We start from the raw sequence: 21,390 nt of genomic DNA, 5'->3' as shown, positions 1-21,390 counted from the left end.
GAGCATTCACGACCGGAAGCAGCGCACACAGACGCCCGGGGCTCCAGCAGCAGCACATTGCATACACGCTATTTAAGGTAAGAAAGAAACATCCTAATGGTTTTTCTGCACAGCACTTTATATTTATGCACGCCCTGATGACAAGACTGAGGTCTTGAAACGTAGGCAAAGGCATTTATGGAATAAAATTGTACTTTTCATACCTCTATCCGTTGGAGTGCCGCCTGTCTTATTGGAGCTGGAAATTGGCGCAATGGGACTGTTACCTATATATATATATATATATATATATATATATATATATATATATATATATTCTTACATTACAGGGTTATCAAAGCTGAAACCACATGGATACCACAGGTATTGGGATTGCGCATACCTGCGGTAATAAAACGTTGGGTTCAATGGGTACAAGGTTTTTTTATGGTGAAAACCTTTCACCCAATTGACTTCCTCTCTGTGTTTTCTGTCTATGCACATGACACCATATTGGCTCACATACCCATGCACTTCTTAAAAGCAAGTGTAAACAGATAGGATGTTGCTAAACATCATTGGTGCGGTGCTTCTGAGAAAATGATCTATCTTGTTTGCTAGTTAAATATGGACACACCTAAACTTTAATATTTGCATTAAGATGTAGGGAATAAGGATTTGGGAAGTAAAGCGTCTATTGTAATATGCAGAGGGGAAAATTGCAATGTACTGTAAAAAAGCAGTATGGTAGCATAATAACATGAGTCAAAAACACATATTTAGCCTATTCTTGGGTTTTATAAATCCCTATGAAGTAAATGTGGATAGTTGTAAACAGAAATGTAAACCAATGCATGCATTTTCAAAGACTGGAGTGGTAAGTGCTCAAATCCTGCTTTTATTAGTACTCACACCATCCAACTGCCCGGATTACAGGATAGTCCTGCTATTCATACACTGTCCTGCTGTCACTCTCGCAGGCTGGAGTGTCCCCCTGAGGGAGCCTTTGTTCACCACTACTCAAAGCAGAAGATGATCCCTAATTGATCATTTTTACTGTGCACAGGCACATGGCATTTAAACCATGCAGTGAGATCCTGCTGACTGTGCAGTTGTATGGGGAGTAGTGCATTGGGTTCCTCATTTCAGAGCTCATGTCCTTGCAAGTATTTTTGATACATCAGCACGATACTTAATTTACGCGATAAGCAACATTAAGTAATTAAGTGATTAATAATATGGCCCATGGAATTAAGGTAGAATGCTGGAATGTGGTAAATCTCACGTTGAAAAATGCAGGGATAGCAAACATGTGATCAGCAATAGTAAAACAGTCTAAAGTCCGAATGCCATCATTCCAAGCAGAGTCAGATGATCTAGTTCACCAACAAGATTTTTAATAAATCATGTGTCCGGGAAGAGATGATTGAACAAAGTCCTTGACAAGCAAACTCTTCAAGCAGGAAATCAAGAAAAACAGCACACAAACCCAGGTCACCAAATATTTAATGCACTGGTATCGGGCCAACAAACAGGTTTTTATAAGGGAGTGCCAAAAATAAAGGTCATGTGTTGGCAATTCATTACTAGCAAGAGGATAATCAGGTAGACTTAAAGTTCTGTTACAGCTTTGCACAAAGGTAACTTGCAGGATGCAACTATATAAAATGGCCTGTGTCTCTGTAAATAGCAGTGTGCAGTTGGACTTGTGCCTGTTTCCACAAATGACCAATGAATAGCTATAAAAAATCATATCTAGCTGTATCTGGTGAATGCTTATCTAAACATGGTGCATATGCAAAGGACGCAGACTTGCACAATTTCTATATGTGTATGCATTTTATGCCTACAAACTTAGGTGCATCCACTCCAGACTCTGTCTAAAGTAACATAGGGAATAAGATTTAAATAGTATCAGTATTATTATTATTATTATTTTACCAGTATTTTTGGGAATTATGGGAGGAAACCAGAGGACATCCATGCAAACTATACACAGTAAGAGCCAAGGTGGGGATCAAACCCAAGACCATATGGGTTGTACACACGGACTGTGCAGGCAGCGATTTTGACTAAGCTGATTTTGACTTAGCCCGTGGCCAATTTTGACTAAGACCATGGGCAATTTGAACTATGGCTGATTTGGCCATAGGCCAAATACACTACACTGTGTGGCATAGTCAAAATTGCCTTGCCTGCACAGTCCATTTTGCTGGGTGATAGCAAGGTCACAGGACCACGCACATAGGCGTGCGCAGCATATTTTATTAGGGGGTGCACTGTCAAAAGGGTGTGTGTAGTACCACATGTCTATAACCGCCAATCAGGCATGTCTACCATCATTTATTGGCACTCACTACAATATAAAATGTCTCTCAGCCACACCATAATCTTCTGCCTATTTCAGTTTCAACCTTCTAATTACTCTGTGTTACGCAGAGCCTTATGGCCGATCATCAAGACCGACAAGGACCTCCCAGGTCCATGAGTTAAAAGACCTAGGTTATGCTATACCAGAGGGCGGAGCATTAAGGACACCATAGTCCACAATGATGTCACAGGCTTTGAGTGCACGGGAACCCCCAATGTCAACTTCCTCAGCTGACCGCCAGGGTGCTACAAGTGTGTCAAATGTACCACCTGCCAGTACATAAACACGGGAACCCACTTTATACACCCCAAGACCCTACAACAGTTTCCCATCAAACACGTTGTGTCCTGCACCTCGTCCTATGTGGTGTAACAGTGAATGCAAATAAAGTCAAAAACATATATAGATGACGCAGGTATGTAGTGACATGACAATGGTCTAGTGCAGGCATGTCCAAACTATGGCCCTTCAGCTGTTGTGAAACTACAAGTCCCATCATGCCTTGCCACAGTTTTGCTATTAGGGAATGCTAAAACTATGGCGAGGAATGCTGGGATGTGTAGTTTCACAACAGCTGGAGGGCCACAGTTTAGACATGCCTGGTCTAGTACAATTGACAATGCAAAACACACACCCATTATTGGAAATGGAATACAGTTCTAAAAAGCCAACGTCTTTGGCAAAAGTTTTTGCTGGTATTGCTAGTGCAGATGTACGAAAATCATTTCGCTTAAATATAGTGAAAGTGAAAAAATATGTGAAAATTTATTTCATTTTGCAAATTATGGAAAGGACTCACTGGGACCATCGCAAACTCATTGACAACTGCATACATATAAGCAGATTATGCGCAAGAACAGGGAACAGCAACTGCTATGGTAGCCCCATTGAAACAGAGATTGATGGCTGATTTGGCCATAGGCCAAATACACTACACTGTGTGGCATAGTCAAAATTGCCTTGCCTGCACAGTCCATTTTGCTGGGTGATAGCAAGGTCACAGGACCACGCACATAGGCGTGCGCAGCATATTTTATTAGGGGGTGCACTGTCAAAAGGGTGTGTGTAGTACCACATGTCTATAACCGCCAATCAGGCATGTCTACCATCATTTATTGGCACTCACTACAATATAAAATGTCTCTCAGCCACACCATAATCTTCTGCCTATTTCAGTTTCAACCTTCTAATTACTCTGTGTTACGCAGAGCCTTATGGCCGATCATCAAGACCGACAAGGACCTCCCAGGTCCATGAGTTAAAAGACCTAGGTTATGCTATACCAGAGGGCGGAGCATTAAGGACACCATAGTCCACAATGATGTCACAGGCTTTGAGTGCACGGGAACCCCCAATGTCAACTTCCTCAGCTGACCGCCAGAGTGCTACAAGTGTGTCAAATGTACCACCTGCCAGTACATAAACACGGGAACCCACTTTATACACCCCAAGACCCTACAACAGTTTCCCATCAAACACGTTGTGTCCTGCACCTCGTCCTATGTGGTGTAACAGTGAATGCAAATAAAGTCAAAAACATATATAGATGACGCAGGTATGTAGTGACATGACAATGGTCTAGTGCAGGCATGTCCAAACTATGGCCCTTCAGCTGTTGTGAAACTACAAGTCCCATCATGCCTTGCCACAGTTTTGCTATTAGGGAATGCTAAAACTATGGCGAGGAATGCTGGGATGTGTAGTTTCACAACAGCTGGAGGGCCACAGTTTAGACATGCCTGGTCTAGTACAATTGACAATGCAAAACACACACCCATTATTGGAAATGGAATACAGTTCTAAAAAGCCAACGTCTTTGGCAAAAGTTTTTGCTGGTATTGCTAGTGGCAGCGAGGTGTTCATAAGGCTGGGCACAGCATTAGGGGGTGCCTGTGCATCCCCTAACACTAAATGTGCGCACGCATATGGCCACGCATCGCTATCGCCTGCAGTGAAAAAGCCATGTATACATATTGAGATTTTGCCTGACTTGCTATATAGTCAAAATTGCCTAGAACTTTGCGCCGTGTGTACACATCCTAAGTTCTGTGAGGCAGTAATACTAACCATTACATCATCCCTACTGCCCAGAGTAATTAAAAATCTTCTCTTCTAATGGCCCTATTTATCACAATCTGCATTGTTTAATGCAGATGTACGAAAATCATTTCGCTTAAATATAGTGAAAGTGAAAAAATATGTGAAAATTTATTTCATTTTGCAAATTATGGAAAGGACTCACTGGGACCATCGCAAACTCATTGACAACTGCATACATATAAGCAGATTATGCGCAAGAACAGGGAACAGCAACTGCTATGGTAGCCCCATTGAAACAGAGATTGATGGCAGCAGTAGCGACATTGGCACCATGTTTCTCTACATATGTACATGATTGCAGCTGATTGGAGATACACGGCCAGAAAATGGCTATGACATGTCTGTGTTTTTGCTACCCCAAATGGACCCTTCCTATTCTGCAATAAAAATCTCAATGCAAGCATGATCGCAGAAGCACCATAACAAATGTGCAGTGAGAGTGTAGTCTGCAGATAATCACTTGTGTGAACATTGCAGATTGTATGCAAAAATTAAATAGACCTACTGTCCTTTCTGTACTCCAGATTGGGGAGAAAGTAGGGTAAATGCACCACAAGGATAGCTGTTTGTGTAGTTTCTGTGTATGAGACCAGAATACGTAGCTGACGATGCAAAAACGCAACCACTCCCCCAACCAAAACTTGTTGTCCCATTCCCTTGTCCTCTCTCCTTCCGTCTGCAAATCCATGCCCCCTACATCTCCCACCAGTGCACCGACCTGGCTGCCCACTCTTGGAGGGGTCAGCCATAAAGTTAGCAACTCTGTGATAGACATGCCGTCAAACACTTTTAATGAACTGAAGAACAAACAATAGCAACATGTTCTGTGGCCGGTAGCAGAGCAGGACATAAAGAAATCACAGTGGTGAGAAGTGGTACTGCAGTCATGAAACAGAACAATTTCCAAACCCTGTGTAGATAAATGCCTCTATCCCAATTTCTAAGTAGTACAGTCTTTGTCTTAGAGCAGGAGCGATTGAAGGGTCTATAGGCCTCACTGTATCGGAGTTCATCAATACATTATTATTTGGTTGAATCATCCAAGCAATCCTCTCTGTCTAGTGGTGCAGACATTGACATAAAAGCTTCTGCTCAGGCAATCCGTCAGGCTCCCACAGTTGATTCAGGTGTCCATAACACAGTACACCAGGCTCGATTTTCACTATGTATGACAATGGGGCTCTACATTGTTTAACCTTTGCTTCATTAGCTTCAAAAGCTGCTCGTGTATCCTACTCACATAGCGATGCAACATAAGATGCATTTTCCGCAAAGAAAGATGCCCAATGTTAGCAGAGCTGTCCAGGAATTTCCAGATCACTGCTGCCAGGCACCTCGCAGTGCATGGTGTATTGAGGCTAGATGCATAAGGCACATCTGTAGCTTGGTGAAGGACTGTCTTCAGGGACAAATGAGATATGTGTGTGTGAGAGACACTCTTGCTATTGATGGCCCATCAGTCTAATTACATTTTTTGCAGCCATTCTCAGCCCTACAATGGTAAGCTGCCTTCAGGATGATGTCTTCTGCTTTAAAGTTTTGGGTACTTGTTTCCTAGCACGGCGCCCCTGATTTTGATGGTATACAATCGCATCGCATGCAATATTACAGCATGCGATGCATGCAATGCGATTCGATTTTTAATTGTACAAGCACCCTGATGGGTGCTTACAATGTTAAATGCACCCCCATTGTCAACGCCACCCCCACTATCAACGCCAACCCGATGTGTGGCGAGCGCAGCAGGTACGCATCCTCCGACCTTTTCATACCGCCACTATCCACATCAGCATGGTTTCTTTTAGATAGTGTGGCGAGCGGACACGGATTACTTTACATGTATTCCAAGTCCGCTCGCCATGCTTCAGGCTCGTATTTTACGGCTACTCGCCACGCTTCGGGCTACGTGGCTCGCCACACTATTTGTAATCAACTCCACCCAGACGTGCATAGTGGGGGTATGAAAAGGTCGGAGGAATCCCATTTTTTTCCATCTCCACTGCACCTCACTCCCACCTTCCATCTACCGCACCTGTACCTCACTCCCACCTTCCATCTCCACTGCACCTCACTCCCACCTCCTATCTGCCACACCTGTACCTCACTCCCACCTTCCATCTCCCCTGCACCTCACTCCCACCTTCCATTTCACCTGCACCTCACTCCCACCTTCTATCTGCCACACCTGTACCATGCCCCACCTTTCTTTATCCCCTCACATCGCTCACACCTTCTATCTCCCACACCTGTACCACTCCTACCTTATGTTTCCCCTGTACTGTACTCCCACGTTCATTTGGTGCCATCATGCCACCGTTACTATAAGCAGTGAGTAGCAGCAGTGTGCAGAAAAATATTTATTTTGTTCAGTTTCAGGTGTTGTAAAATAATAATGTTCCATAGGTGCCAGTGTACCACCATTACTATAAGCACAGTGAGTCAAAGCAGTATGTAGAAAAAAATTGCTCAGTAGGTGCATGCCAACAGAGGACTAGGTGGTTAGTGTAGAGGGCATGATAAGACGATTTGTGTCTTCATTCCTTCTTTCAAATTGACAAATGGCGCAATTGAATTTAATGCAATTTACAACAGGTAATAATATAAAGCCACATCCACATATCTAGTAAAGTTGGTGGACTACAGGAGAATGGCATGATGAATTCAGGAGTCTCATAGACAATCGGAGAGAGATGGCATATACAGTTTAATGCAGTCTCTGTGCGGTGTTGAGAGCAAGGTTGAGACTTCAACGCTGAAATGCCAAAATCACTATTCAGTGATTTCTGCACTTCTACTCATGTACGCGAACCAGAGCCTGCATGCATGAGTCCTGAAACTTCAATCACAGTTTTATAGCCAGCGGGGTCGCGATGGACTATTGCGGGTTTGTTGGCATTTTGTGGCAGTGGTCTGGACATTGCAAATATGTCTGCACTGCTCGGGGAGAGGGCAGCCGCTGCAACCTGAAACATGGATGGCCTGCGCCTGGCTTCACAGCTAGACTGCACAGCCAGGGGGCAGCACAGTGACAGTGCGTCACTGTGTAACAAAGCGGACATATTTTTCAGACATATTGCAGGAAGGGATCCGGCAAGCACAGCGCCCCCCTTTTACAGCATAGCAGTTGCATTTTTGTGAAGTTTTGCAAAACTGCAACTTAGTCTGAATCAGGCCCAATGTTAGCATAGCAGACAATTGATTTATCAGGTGATAGGGTTGAGTGGACATCTCGAAGCGTAAGAGGCTGGAGTAGAATTATTAAATGAATAGAAGTAGTACTACCCGGTAGTGCAGAAAATCCACTTACCAAGTTGTTGCTCTGGAAGGAAGATATTTCATACTAGTTATAATCATGTCTGCTTAGTCCCTATCTGCTCCTGCCTCCAATCTCTATCTTCACAGCTCTCTATAGAGAGAGAGAGATTACAGATGGGTCACGGTCCATCTTTGCTGGGGATGGCGCTGGCGTCGCCAGCCGCCATCCCCCGCCAGCGACATGGCGATCGTGAGAAGGGGGCGCGCGCGCACGAGAGGCGCGCGCGCCCCCTTCCGACGGCGCTTCCAAACGTTTCCCCGGGTCCCCGCCGGCTTGCCGGCGGTAACCCGGGGTCCCCGCCGCCTGCCCGCCTACCCTCTAACCCCCCCCTAACCCCGTCCGTCTCCCTGAGGCGGAGACGGACAGGGTTTCCGCCACGCTAGCGACGGAGACTGAGACGCGCGTGCGCGTGAGACGCACGCGCGTCTCAGTCTCCTCGCTGGCGAGGCTGCTGGCGGGTCGCCAGCGCGTACGTTCTGGCGACCCGCCAGCAAGGATGTACAATGACCCATCTGTAGATCTAGTTGATGTAGCAATTGAAATAGGTAGCAAGATTTGAGACAGTGATGGTGGATGGAGGTGTTAATGTGGGAAGGATGTGGTCCATATAACCTGGCCCTAACTGTGCAGAGTTAGTACATTCTCCCTGTGCTTGTGTGGGCTTTCTCCGAGTGCTCCGCTTTTCTCCCACAATCCAAAAATACACTTGAAGGTTAATTGGCTGCCAACAAAATTAACCCTAGAATGTCTGTGTGTGTGCGTGTACATGTGGTAGGGAATATAGATTGTAAGCTCCACTGGGGCAGGGACTGATGTGAATGTTCAAATATTCTCTGTAAAGCGCTGCGGAATCTGTGTGCGCTATATAAGAAACTGTTAATAATAAATAACCTCTTTATATTTCTGGACACATTAGATTGCCATACTGGAGGTTATGAGTGCAGTGTGTGGTCAGGATAAGGAGCCACAGACCATTTTTCACGCTAATTTAAATAAGAGTGGACACCTAAGAAATGTGCTTGGTGTAACATACACACAAAAAAGGATCTTTTTCCTGAATTCTGTTTAGATCTCCTTTATATTTTAGTTTGACATTCATGTTGGCAATTTGTCCGCCTTATAATTGATGCACTAGATTAACATAGGCAGTAACTTAGTATAGCACAAGCAATCCAAATACCAGTGTTCCCCATTAGTCACAACTACAAGACTGCCTTCTCTAATTGTCGGGAATGTGTTTGATAAATGAATATAGACTTTTGGAATAAATGGGAGTGGATGGACTATCAGTATGTAAGAAAAGGATGTCCTGAGACACTCCATTTTTAATTCTCCTTGCAAAAGCAAGCAGTTAATTCCTATTTTCTGCTTTTTCTCACAGCCACCCAAGGAAACCATGATTGGTATGTACTTAGGTCAATCATTAACCTGCACTAACAACATTTTGTAGAACGTTTAAATACAATCAAGTAAGAGGCTGTTTGGAAAGATATAGAAATTATAAAAAGGGCAAGCCGGGTATTTTGTGAGAGGTAAAGTACTAGCCAATCAGCTTCACCCTTACATTTGTACACACTGTTTTAAAAAATAACCTTTATGACCTGATTAGTTGGTACTTCATCTCTGAAAATTGTATCTCTCTCCAAGCTGTGACTTAGGGTAGCGAAAGTATGAATTGGCTCTTTCTGTACTGTAAAACAGAAACATGTGTGCTCTTTCACCATTTTATTTTCACACAAAGCAGTTTAACAAATTCCAGTGCACTTCACAGTACGGTAGCCCTCTCTGGCAGCGAAAGGGTTCAATTTCTAATGCAGTTATCTCTCATCTGGTATAATGGCATGCTTTGCTTTTCCCAGAGATGTGACCTCAGGTTTATTCAGACCTCACAGCCACAGAAAATTTCATCAATTATAAATGCTGCTCATGTGTGTGGAGGTACTGTCAAGCCAGCCTGGTAATGCTACCTTGTACTTGAGACATACCCTTATGAATAAATGATAGAATTGACTCTGGGAAATAGATGCCTGTAGGGAAAAGAATATATGATCATCATTAACAAAATCCAGATCATTAAATTATAAACTAGAGGAAAAAGCTGCACTGTATCTAGGTAGATCTGCTGCTTTTGCCTGGCCCTGCTGTAGCTTACATGCCAACCATGCAAATAATATATGTAAAAATAAAACAACAAAGGAAAAACAAGCTCTTGTGTGTGCACAGACCCATCACAAAAAGCAGAGATAGATGTAGTGCAAGGGATGTGTGATGAAGTGAAGTGTATCCAAGTGTACATTAAAAGCTATAATTTATTAGAGGGACTCGGGTGACATTTATAAACCACCAAGCGAGACGTAGGTGATTTATATTTGTCACTAAAAGCCAGGAGATAGATTGCTTTCTGTGATGTAGGGTTTTCTACCCTTATACAATACAACAACCAGCATGCATCAATGCTGCCTTTTACTTATGAAAAAAAGCTAAACTGGATCATTGCAAATCATTTACATATACAGTGGTTCAAGGGCATTTGCATAGGCATATATATTTATATATGGTACATTTGTCTCAATATGCTAATGAGGCTGCCTCATGAAAATATTTACATATTATTATGCTGTAAATGTGGCAAAAAACATTGTTTATTGGGCTGGTGAATAGGAGGATGTATTGCGGATGCGGATGATGTTGCTAATTTCATCTGACACAATCAGGTCTGTGTAGATTTGCTCCTGACACTAATGGCCTAATGGTGCTCTTAAGAAAACCCTTTTTAGTGTAAGCACTTCATACCTAGCCATCTGACTTGTGCAACCGCAGTGTGTGAGGAAAGAAGCTGCACTACTGCATTGTACAATCTGCACCGCTTCAAATTAGACATCTTTTAAGAATGATTTCATTTTCTGAATAAAATATATATTTTTTAAGATATGGCATTTGTGTTTATAAGCATTAATGTCTTAAACTGTACTGAAAGCATTTACAACTTAGAGACCATCGTTCCTGCAAAAAAACAATTTGTCACTGTCACTGCTATAGCCCCTGTTATATCCATTCAATAAGAATAGGTAGTATAATATATTTTCTCACCACAGTTGCTACTTGCCACTATAATGACTTTGCTCACTGACACATCTAAGAGATACACTGTTCCTGTGAGTACTGGCTGCTTTATACTGTATGTAATGAATGTTCTCTGCATGCTGAATACTACAGTAACGCTTTTCAATTATCCTACTGAACTTTGTAGAAAATATATCATTCCCTATTTTAAATATGTTATAATCTAAACATACAATACAGTACTGTATGCAATCTCAAGGCAACAATATAATAAATAAATGAAATTACCTATTTGGAGTCAGTTTGAATATTGCTCAATTGTGTAGCATTTGTTCCACTTCAAAGAGATCACTGAACTGTACCTTAGGTAACACATAAAAATGAAAAAAGACAGGTAATATATCATATCATGACAAAGGAAATGATGAATATAGCTGTGTAAAATGTTGATAGATATTTATAGTACACCTAAATATCAGCAACACAGGTGTATTGTAAAAGGAAATCTAATTATTTTATTCATTATAAATATTTGGTACAGTAAACATACAGTATAGGGAATTACACCCATATATGGTAACAGATTCCATTTCTTTGAGAAACACCGTCTATGAAGTTATAGAGCAACACAAGTATATTTGACGTAAAAATAGTAATCTTGTGTTTCATTGTATAATTATTATACATTCATTAAAATATAAATGACACTGGTATTAATATATTTCAGCTTCATTTAATCTTATGCTACAAAATGGAAAATGTATGTCTGTTTTGATTGCAATTATTGCTCCCATAAAAAAAAAGATATACCTGTCATTACAATGAAATGAACAAAGAATGCAATTAGTAATCTCTAATACATATGTAGCTTCTATTTACTCAACTAGTACTGCATATAATTGGGCAGATCTGTATATGAACATTACTGCAGTTATTTAAATGGCTAGATTAAATATTTATATACGTATGTATCTGACCTAAAGCAAATCTTTAGAATGGTTTTCTGACTGATCCTTCAATCCATAGTCTCAAATGCTGCACATGGATTTTCCATATAGATTACTGAACCAATCTTTAAAGAACAGTAATTCTCTAGGACTAGCATACAGAATATCCTTAATTGAACACACCTGAGTCATTCCTAAACCTTGGCTTACTGTGAGTGCTAGCAGACTGGAAATTGTTCTGTAGCACATTATATTATACCGTAAATACATACAGTAGATTCTTTTGTAAAACAACAGAAACTAAATCCATGCAACGTTCTAAAGAGACAATTTAATGTAGAACATGAATACTGAAGGAGCTCCAACCAATCAGCTTCTGTGTTTTTTTAAACACAGCCTGTAGTTAGAAGCTTATTAACTTGTACTTTATCTCTCACATTGAATCTCTCTCTCTGTGCTTTAATAAATATCTCCCAAGGCTTTACAACTTGTACCAAGCAAACATGAGATAGATAGATAGATAGATAGATAGATAGATAGATAGATAGATAGATAGATAGATAGATAGATAGATAGATAGATAGATAGATAGATACATTTATTACAACAATCATATAAATAATATTAGGATTATTATACTGTCTGCAAGGAAATACATTGCTTAATTATATGGTTGTATGACATTATTACACAGTGAAATAATAAACATAATATATTCGGATATAATAGAAGGTACTATTTTGCTAATGGAATAAGAACTATTCAGTCATCTTGATAATACCATTTCCCAGTGAAAACTGATCTCTGAGTCAGCACATTACAATATTTACTTGGGCAGAGTTCAGTGACCCAAGGAAAGCAACAGTGCCATTTTTCTGAACATATTACTGGCTTGGTGAACACCAAAGGGCATTTCACTATGTTTATGTAAATGTAAAGTTGGCTTTTTGTAGATATGGGCTTGAACCTCTAAATAGATTTTTCCACTAGTACATGTCTGTGTTTTGTTACAATGTTTCTGCAGTGCCTGCTCTGACATTTGTGCCTGCTCCACAGTCTTATTAGTCTGGTGCAGATAACATTGAGTGGTGCCATGATTTCACTTATCTGCTTGCTGGTTGTTGGTTCTGCTAATCTTGTTGCTGTTGGCTGTGTGTATGGAGGGTATTGTGGATGTATATACCAGTGATTACTGGATGATGTGGTCATTGTTTAAAAAAAATGTTTGTTTATTTGTTTGTTTGTTTTGTGATTTTTTTTTGGGGGGGGGGGGGATTAGTACTTGGGAGGCAAGGTAAGTATTATAGATAAAACCAGTTCAAGAGTTTACCTGCTGTAGAATAAAATTATTAAAGTCACAGAGCATTCGAATAAAACTTCCCATAGCATTACTAAAATACTACAAATAAAAATGACCCATTATTAGCGCATTTAGTCTATTATTTGGAAGAATATAAACAGGACACTTTTAATAGCTTGTAACCCATTTAGATGCCTCCAACTCTGTCTTGACCTCCTTCCCCCATCACACACACCCCAACCATTGATATCCAAGTAAATAACCACACTAACGGAAGAAGGTCCAATTATTTTCATCACTTACCTAAAGTCGGTGGCCTAGGAAGCTAGGAAAGCAATTTTGGTACTTGTGTAGTTTCACGCAATTTCAAACCATAACATAATATAGATCATTGGAGTGGATAATCCTATCCAGTCCCTTTCCAGTGGGTACCACCATATCACCCTAATTCAAGTATATTAGGTCCTCCAATCCCACCTGTCATGACATCCACCAACTCCTCCCTTGTCAGAGAGACCAAGACCTTTACTAGACTACACCCCACCATTGATAAGCATGGGAGAAACCATCACAATTTATTTATCCATAGAGCAGTTATGTTGCCAGCAGTCTTGCCGCATACACCTACAACCAAAGGTAAGACAGCGCTGGGTTAGCAGCTTTTAGAAGTTGAAGCTGAGTTTCCAGGATAAACTACACCAGACCCTATAATGACAATAGTATGAACAAGAAAATGTATCCTCTTGCGCAGACTGTGCAACAAGATCCATTTTCTTGTTCATACTATTGCCACATACACCACCAAGGGTGTCACACACCAACATAGCTGTCCCCTACCCGTGATTAGGCAGACAAGATGAGTAAGTTCCCTGGTCACTACACAGCCCCCAGAGGACATATCCTCCCACCAAATGGCTAGAAATGTACTTTAGCTCTGTTTAAGTTTGCAGTTGTGTTCTCCTGAACCCCCAAATGTCAAAAAAAGAAAATGCTATAGGAAGAAATAAGTTTGAATGTGTTAGTAGGGGAAAGGGGCAGAAAAAATGGAAGCAAAGTGGATGATCCTTCTGTGCTTCAGCCTTTTGTACTCTCTAGGTCAAATTCGGCATGAAAAGCCGGCGGTCGGGATCCCGGCGTTCAAAATCCCGACGCCGGAATCCCGAACGCCGAAATCCCGACAAGGGGGGGACGTGGATCGCCCCTCCTTGCGGGCTCGCTGCGCTCGCCACGCAGCAGGCCCGGTGCCTCGCTGCGCTCGGCACGCTAATTTATTCTCCCTCCGAGGGTGTCGTGGACACCCACGGGGGGAGAAAGTGTCAGGATTTCGGCGTTCGGGATTTCGGCGTTCGGGATTCCGGCGTCGGGATTTTGAACGCCGGGATCCCGACCGCCGGGATTTAAACTGCATCCCCTCTAGGTCACCTCCCTTCCTAAGGCCATAGATATGCATCACCGTTAACCCTGTAATTGCCTGTAGCAACTGTCTTCCTCTTTCCCCTCTGTTCTTCAAATGGAACCAAGTCAGATACCACATGCTATAGACCCATTCATACAGCCCTCACCTTCATTGGGGCCATTGCAGGCCTCTGCTTCCATATGATCACAGATTGCTGAAGGATTATATTTCTGAATAAGCAAGTTACATGTGATGGACAAAAGGCAACATTTTGGCTAGTTCTTATCGCAGGTACAAATCTGCCCATGGTGGCCTTCCTCCTTCCTCCAGCTAAATTCATCACACAGTGAACACTGTTTACATAATTGCCAAATACAACTTATCCCAAAAGTACCAGCTCCATTTATGTCAGACTTTATAGAGCTGTTTTGTGTGAGACTTTCAAACCCTGCTAACATTACATCCCTGCCTGCAACTGTTATTCTATACGCGCTACTCCGGTTGGTCTGAAAACATTGTACGCTTCCCGATCTAAAAATACCATGAGACGTTGGATCCGATTTGGGTTTGAAGCATTAAAGATGCACACCATTACATAGGCTGAGTTCTGGAAAAAATTCATCAATAATAAATCAATATAAATTAATAACACAATTACAGCACATTTTCAACAATTACACATTTTTAATTATTTGTATCCTTAAAAATCAAAAATTTACTTTGATCTCTCAATGGGGGTTATTCTAGTTCATTCTTTCTGACAAAATCCTTCTTAGATGGACAAAACCATGTGCACTGCGGGTGGGGCAGATGTAACTTGTGCAGAGAGAATTAGATTTGGGTGGGGTTTTTTTTCAAAGTGAGATCTATATTGCAGTGTAAAATCATGCAGTCAGTTTTTTCCCTGCACAGAAACAAAAAAACTCACCCAAATCTAATTCTCTCTGCACATGTTACATCTGCCCCCCTGCAGTGCACATGGTTTTGTCCATCTAAGAAGGATTTTGTCAGAAAGAGTGAACTAGAATAAACCCCAATATACTGTAGCTCACTTACTAAACGTCATTTTTTTACCCTGTCAAATACATCATGTTTGCATTAATATGCAAATCGGACGCACAAGCAGCTTCTGCTAAATAAAATTATATAAAATGTTTTTGCTGTATGTATTTCATTGTGACTGTATGTGCATAAAAAACAATATTTCAAGCCAAACACTGTGATATCATTTGGTATACACATATTGGCCCTTACCTTATTCAGATCTGATTGCAGTACAAATTCATTCTCAAAATGGGCAAAACCATGCAGATGTAACGTGCAGAGAGAGTTAGATTTGTGTGAGTTATTTTGTTTCTGTGCAGGGTAAATACTGGCTGCATTAGTTTAACACTTCAATTTAGATTTCCGTTTCAACACACCCCACCCAAATTGAACTCTCTCTGCACATGTTACATCTGCCCCGGCCCCACCTCCATTGCATATAGTTTTGCCCATTTTGAGAACAAATTTGTACTGCGATCAGATCTGAATAAGGGCTATGGGGGGAGATTCTCTAAGCAAAGAATGCTGTAAAATTTGGTGATGCCCCATAGATGCCTATGGGCTTCTAACGCAACCCTCCGCCGCCCCACACCGACCCACCGCCACCCCGCACGGACCCCCGCCGCCCCGCATCGCCCCCCCTTTCACCTGTGTCCGGGCAGCACAGAGCTGTGCTGCCCAGACCTGTGACCTCCTCCTCCCTGCACTGATCCTCTTCCGGGTGCAGGGAGGAGGAGAGCCCAGCGCATCAGCAGCAGCGCCGGGTAAGGGAGGAGGGGAGCAAAGGACAGCTCTTAATGCAAGAGCTGTCCTTTGCCATAATTATCGCATATGTTACTGCGTATGCGATAATTATGAATGCGAAGTGCGGCAAAGTGCGGCGGACCTGGGGTGCGGATGTTAGAGCATCCCCCCCATAGTCACATGTAATTATAAGCTGCATGCCTATATTCTGTGTGTAATTGTGACTGTATCTGCATACCAAATTAAGTGTTCTGACTTTTTTACCAGCAGCTCTTATTTGGAGCAGAAAAAACAGAGTGGACCTGATCGGCCTTCATAGATTACATGCCTGTACTGGACGTTGTCACTTGTTGGGCCCACTCTTTGCCCTTGCTGTGTCGGCGGTGTTCTCTGCATGCACAGCATACACTCTCTGTCTCTCCCCCCCCCCCCCCCCCCCACACACACACCCTATATCTCAAATGTTAACAACCAGCATTAGTGGCCTACATGTACTGTGAGAACACCCCTCCCACCGTTTCCCCTTTCCCCCATATGCACGGTCACAAAGTAGAGAGGACAGTTTTTCCCATGTGTGGCTGGATTGCTCTGTCCATGAAATTGGTGTTAATAAGCAGTAATTGGGTGGCTACCATGCAGACACACGAAAAGGTCTATATCATGGTTTGTCATGGTCATGTCGTGAACCAAGTATTCATGTGCATACAGAGAGGGGAAACCTATTCTGGGAATCTTTCTTGCTCGCAGCATAGGGTGGCTGTAAGTGATTATGGCTATGGGTGGGAGAACAGAGGGTGCAGCAATGCACTCTTATGAAGATGGGCACACACTCTTCTTAATATAAGGTAGTAAATTTAGCAGTTGTGGCAGTGTTGTCTGGGCCATGAAGGGCCCACAAGAGGGGATGCAGTGGTACGGGCCTATGCTTAGAGGCTTGTTTAACCATTTTAAAGTGCATGTTCTGAGCCCCTTGATATAGATAGATAGATAGATAGATAGATTAAATACTGATAGTGCATGCACGACAATGTACCAGATTAAACAGCAATAAATAAATGCAGTGGTAGGAAATGGGGCATAATCGAAAATAGTCAAGTATAATTTAGCTTGCAGATTACAAATGCACAGTGACCAAGTGATCTGAAGCTTACATTGATTACTGGTACTTGTTTCGGTACTTGTTTCCTAGCACGGCCACAACGATCATGATCGTGGGCATCGTGAGGAAAAATCGGGGGCATCGCGGCCATCGCAAGCACTAAAAAATCGGGTGCGATGGCCGCGACGCGATGCCCGCGATTTCCCCATAGGGAACAATGTTAAATGCCTCAATTTAGCCGCGATGCCCCCGATTTCCCATAGGAAACAATGTTAAATGGGTCAATTTACCCAAATCATCATAGGGAACATTGTTAAATGGGCCATAAACCCCCCAAAACACCCCTGAGCAGTGAAATGTCCCCCCAAAAGTATTTTACGTCACCCCACGATCAATGCGAACCCGAAGCGTGGCGAGCGCAGCGAGTCTGCGAGGGGCGGCGGTACGCGTCCTCCGACCTTTTCATACCCCCACTATCCACGTCGGCGTGGAGTTGAGAATAGAATAGTGTGGCGAGCGCAGCGAGCCACCGAGCCCGAAGCGTGGCGAGCGCAGCGTGCCCGCGAGGGGACGCGGATACCTGTGAAGCCCGCGAAGGGACGCGTTTACCTGTGAAGGTAACCGCGTCCCCTCGCGGGGCTCGCTGCGCTCGCCACGCTTCGGGCTCGGTGGCTCGCTGCGCTCGCCACACTATTCTATTCTCAACTCCACGCCGACGTGGATAGTGGGGGTATGAAAAGGTCGGAGGACGCGTACCGCCGCACCTCGCGGGCTCGCTGCGCTCGCCACGCTTCGGGTTCGCGTTGATCGTGGGGTGGCGTAAAGTACTTTTTGGGGGGACATTTCACTGTTCTGGGGTGTTTTTGGGGCTTTCTGGCCCATTTACCATTGTTCCCTATAATGATTTGGTGAAATTGAGGTATTTAACATTGTTCCCTATGAGAAATCGGGGGCATCGCGGGTACAATGAGCCATTTAACATTGTTTCCTATGGGGAAATCGTGGGCATCGCGTCTGGACCATTTAAGCCTTTTTTAGCCGCATACGACGCGACCGACGCGATTTTGACTTTTTTCAATGCATTTCAATGGGAAAATCGGGGGCATCGCGTCGGTCGCGTCGTATACCACTAAAAATGACACCCGATGCCCGCGATTGTGGCCGTGCTAGGAAACAAGTACCCTTGTTTCAAATGATCAGTGCAATGCTATTGTTCCAGATGCCAATGTTTCGAATGAAAAAACCCTAAATTGACCATAAATGGGCATATCTAACTGCTTGGTGCCATGACTGGGTTATTGGATCACAGAAGAGCCTTTTATTGCTGTCTGTCAATAACCACCTAGGGGAAATGTAATTGGGTATGAGAATCAGAAAATTTGAGATCTTGTGAGAATTCTCCAACTTTTTTAAAGCGGCAATCATTTACACTGAAACCCAGGATGATTTTGCCATGTAACTAACTGCCAGTTTAAAAAAACAGCAGAGCTCTGTTAACAGCTACTGTGGGTGTGGTTATGTGTTCTGCTCTGTGATAATGCAATATAATGCATAGTTTTCTTTAATGATTAAGTACATGTTAATCAATGAAGTTTCTCCTTCGGTTATCAAATATCTATTTGTTTTAAATATGATCAGGTAACTCCTCATGTCCTTACAATTGCATCTCACATTTGATTGCTTGTCAGTCAGTCTAGAGCAGTGATTTTCAACCTTTTTACCTTGTGGCACACTAAATAAGAATTTTAAATTGCCAAGGCACACCATGAGATTCCCACGGGGCAAAATACATTGGTCCCCACAGGAAAAAAAAACAATCCTATTGGCCCACTTTATAAAAAACAATCACACTGGTGCCCACAGGTAACAAAAATAAAATACATTGGCAATTTACATGAAAAGATGAGACCAGTAAATAACAGTTGAACTGCTGGTGGCTGTAAACTGGTTTGGGCATCTCTAGATCTGGGGGCACACTTGAGAACAGCTCAAGGCACACTAGTGTGCCACGGCACAGTGGTTGAAAAACACTGGTCTAGAGTATGGAATCAGAACAAGGGCTAGATTCTCTAAGCTTCAAAAGTGATAAAATGGAGAGTGATAAACAGTCAGCTAATCAACTCCTACCTGCCATGTCACAGACTGTGTTTGAAAAATGTGAGGTAGGAGCTGATTGGTTGGTTGGTTATCACACTCCATTTTATCACTTTTGAATCTTAGAGAATCTGGCCCCAAGAGAGAAATTAGGCCAGATGTACTAAGCCTTTAAAAGTGATAAAATGGAGGGTGATAACCCACCAACCAATCAGCTGCTACCTGTCATTTTTTGGCACGCGCATAACAACGAGGGGGGTAGATCTCCAGGAATCGATGATGGGTGAGGTGGCAACCATAGGTACAGAGCAAAATACACACTTTGAATAACTTTATTATTAATTAAACTACAGAAAATTATACTCCTATTAAAGATCTACACCTAAATAATAGTTTAAATAAATATTATTCACAGAGGCTCAAACATTATAAAAATAAAAAAACTTTCATGCACCTCTCTGGTGCAATGAATACCTTCCTTTAACTGCATCACACTGAGTGACTCTGTGAAGCCTGGGCATGCTCACTGCAGATGATTTGCTTCTGCTGGGCTGCACAGGCAGCAGCCCATGGAAGCACTGTATCTCTCGGCCCCCCGCAGTCCCGCCCGCCATGACAGTCCGGCATGTACGGTATTAGCTTAGTGCCGCTGGGGGAGCTGGCAAACCATGTGATGCTCCCCCAGTGGTGATTACGCTAAATGGTCACCATTGCCGGCGCTGCCTAGAGGTTTAGCCCCTGCCTGGCTGCCGCTGAATCCCCGCCGCCCAGCCCCCGCCCGCCAACGATGTAAGGAAACCCTGTCTGCCTGCCTGGCCGCCCCCGCCCGCCGCACAATCCCCCCCAACGCCCGAGATTAGCCGGCCGCCCGGCAATGGCTACGCTGATAACGTAGCCCGGCTAATATATAAGTACCGGAAATTATGTTAAATACAAATGATAACTGTGACAATCCACAATGTACTGTACTGTGGTTTCTATAGATTTACATAATAGCTGCCTACCCTCCTGCATTCTGCAGGCCACTCCCTGAAATAAGAGCAATCTCCCTCTCTCCCTCATTAGTCTAGCAATCTCCCTCATTTAACCTAGCCCACATTACACTGTTACTTTTTAGGGCAAAAAAGGAATGAGAGATAGATACATTTACATTGAATCGTCAGCACCATTTCCCAGCACTATATTAGCTCTTACTAACTGCTTTGGGACTCATCTACATTTGGATATAAGTAATATTAAAATATTCCTCTCAGATGTATTAGTACACAACACGCTTCTAGGTGCCACGATCACAATCTCTTTTCACAATCTCTCCATATATGGAACTAGACACGCCCTTTGGGAGGAGCATGATACTCTCCCTCAATGGGGCGCTGTACAAAATTCTACTACCAACTATAATCTCCCTGAAACTAGTTTTCAAAAGTAGGCAAGTATGATTTACATGCTTGCTAATATTGTCTGTCTTCTAATATTTAAATCTTCTGTTCTCTTTCACGCTGTGTGCCATTATATTCTGTGATGCCACATTCTGATATGATTTCTTGTACTGACACCATTCCTTTAAGGTACCTTATTACAAGTAATGCTCTGGTGCACAACCATATTCATGTAATGTGCCTCTATACAATTGTACTTAATCAGTCTAAACCTATATCATTTTCACTTAGACTTTGTACAGACAGGCATTTTTTCATTTTCAGAAAAATGCTGTAGGCATTTTTTTTACGTTACCTTGATCAGCAGCGTGGAAAATGAAATATTCCTTATTTCCAATGCATGTTCCAGGTGTTTTCTAAAATATATATATATATATATATATATATATATATATATATATATATATATATACTGATTTTTTTAAAACCTTATTCAAATGACTGGAGAAGTGATTTAAAAGCATACTAGGAGTATTTTAAAGCATAACATTTAAAAGT

The sequence above is a fragment of the Crinia signifera genome, chromosome 5 (genome assembly GCF_055691185.1).
Source record: "Crinia signifera chromosome 5, ASM5569118v1, whole genome shotgun sequence".
In the NCBI taxonomy this organism is placed as follows: domain Eukaryota; kingdom Metazoa; phylum Chordata; class Amphibia; order Anura; family Myobatrachidae; genus Crinia; species Crinia signifera.
Note: the sequence above shows the minus strand (reverse complement) of the source record.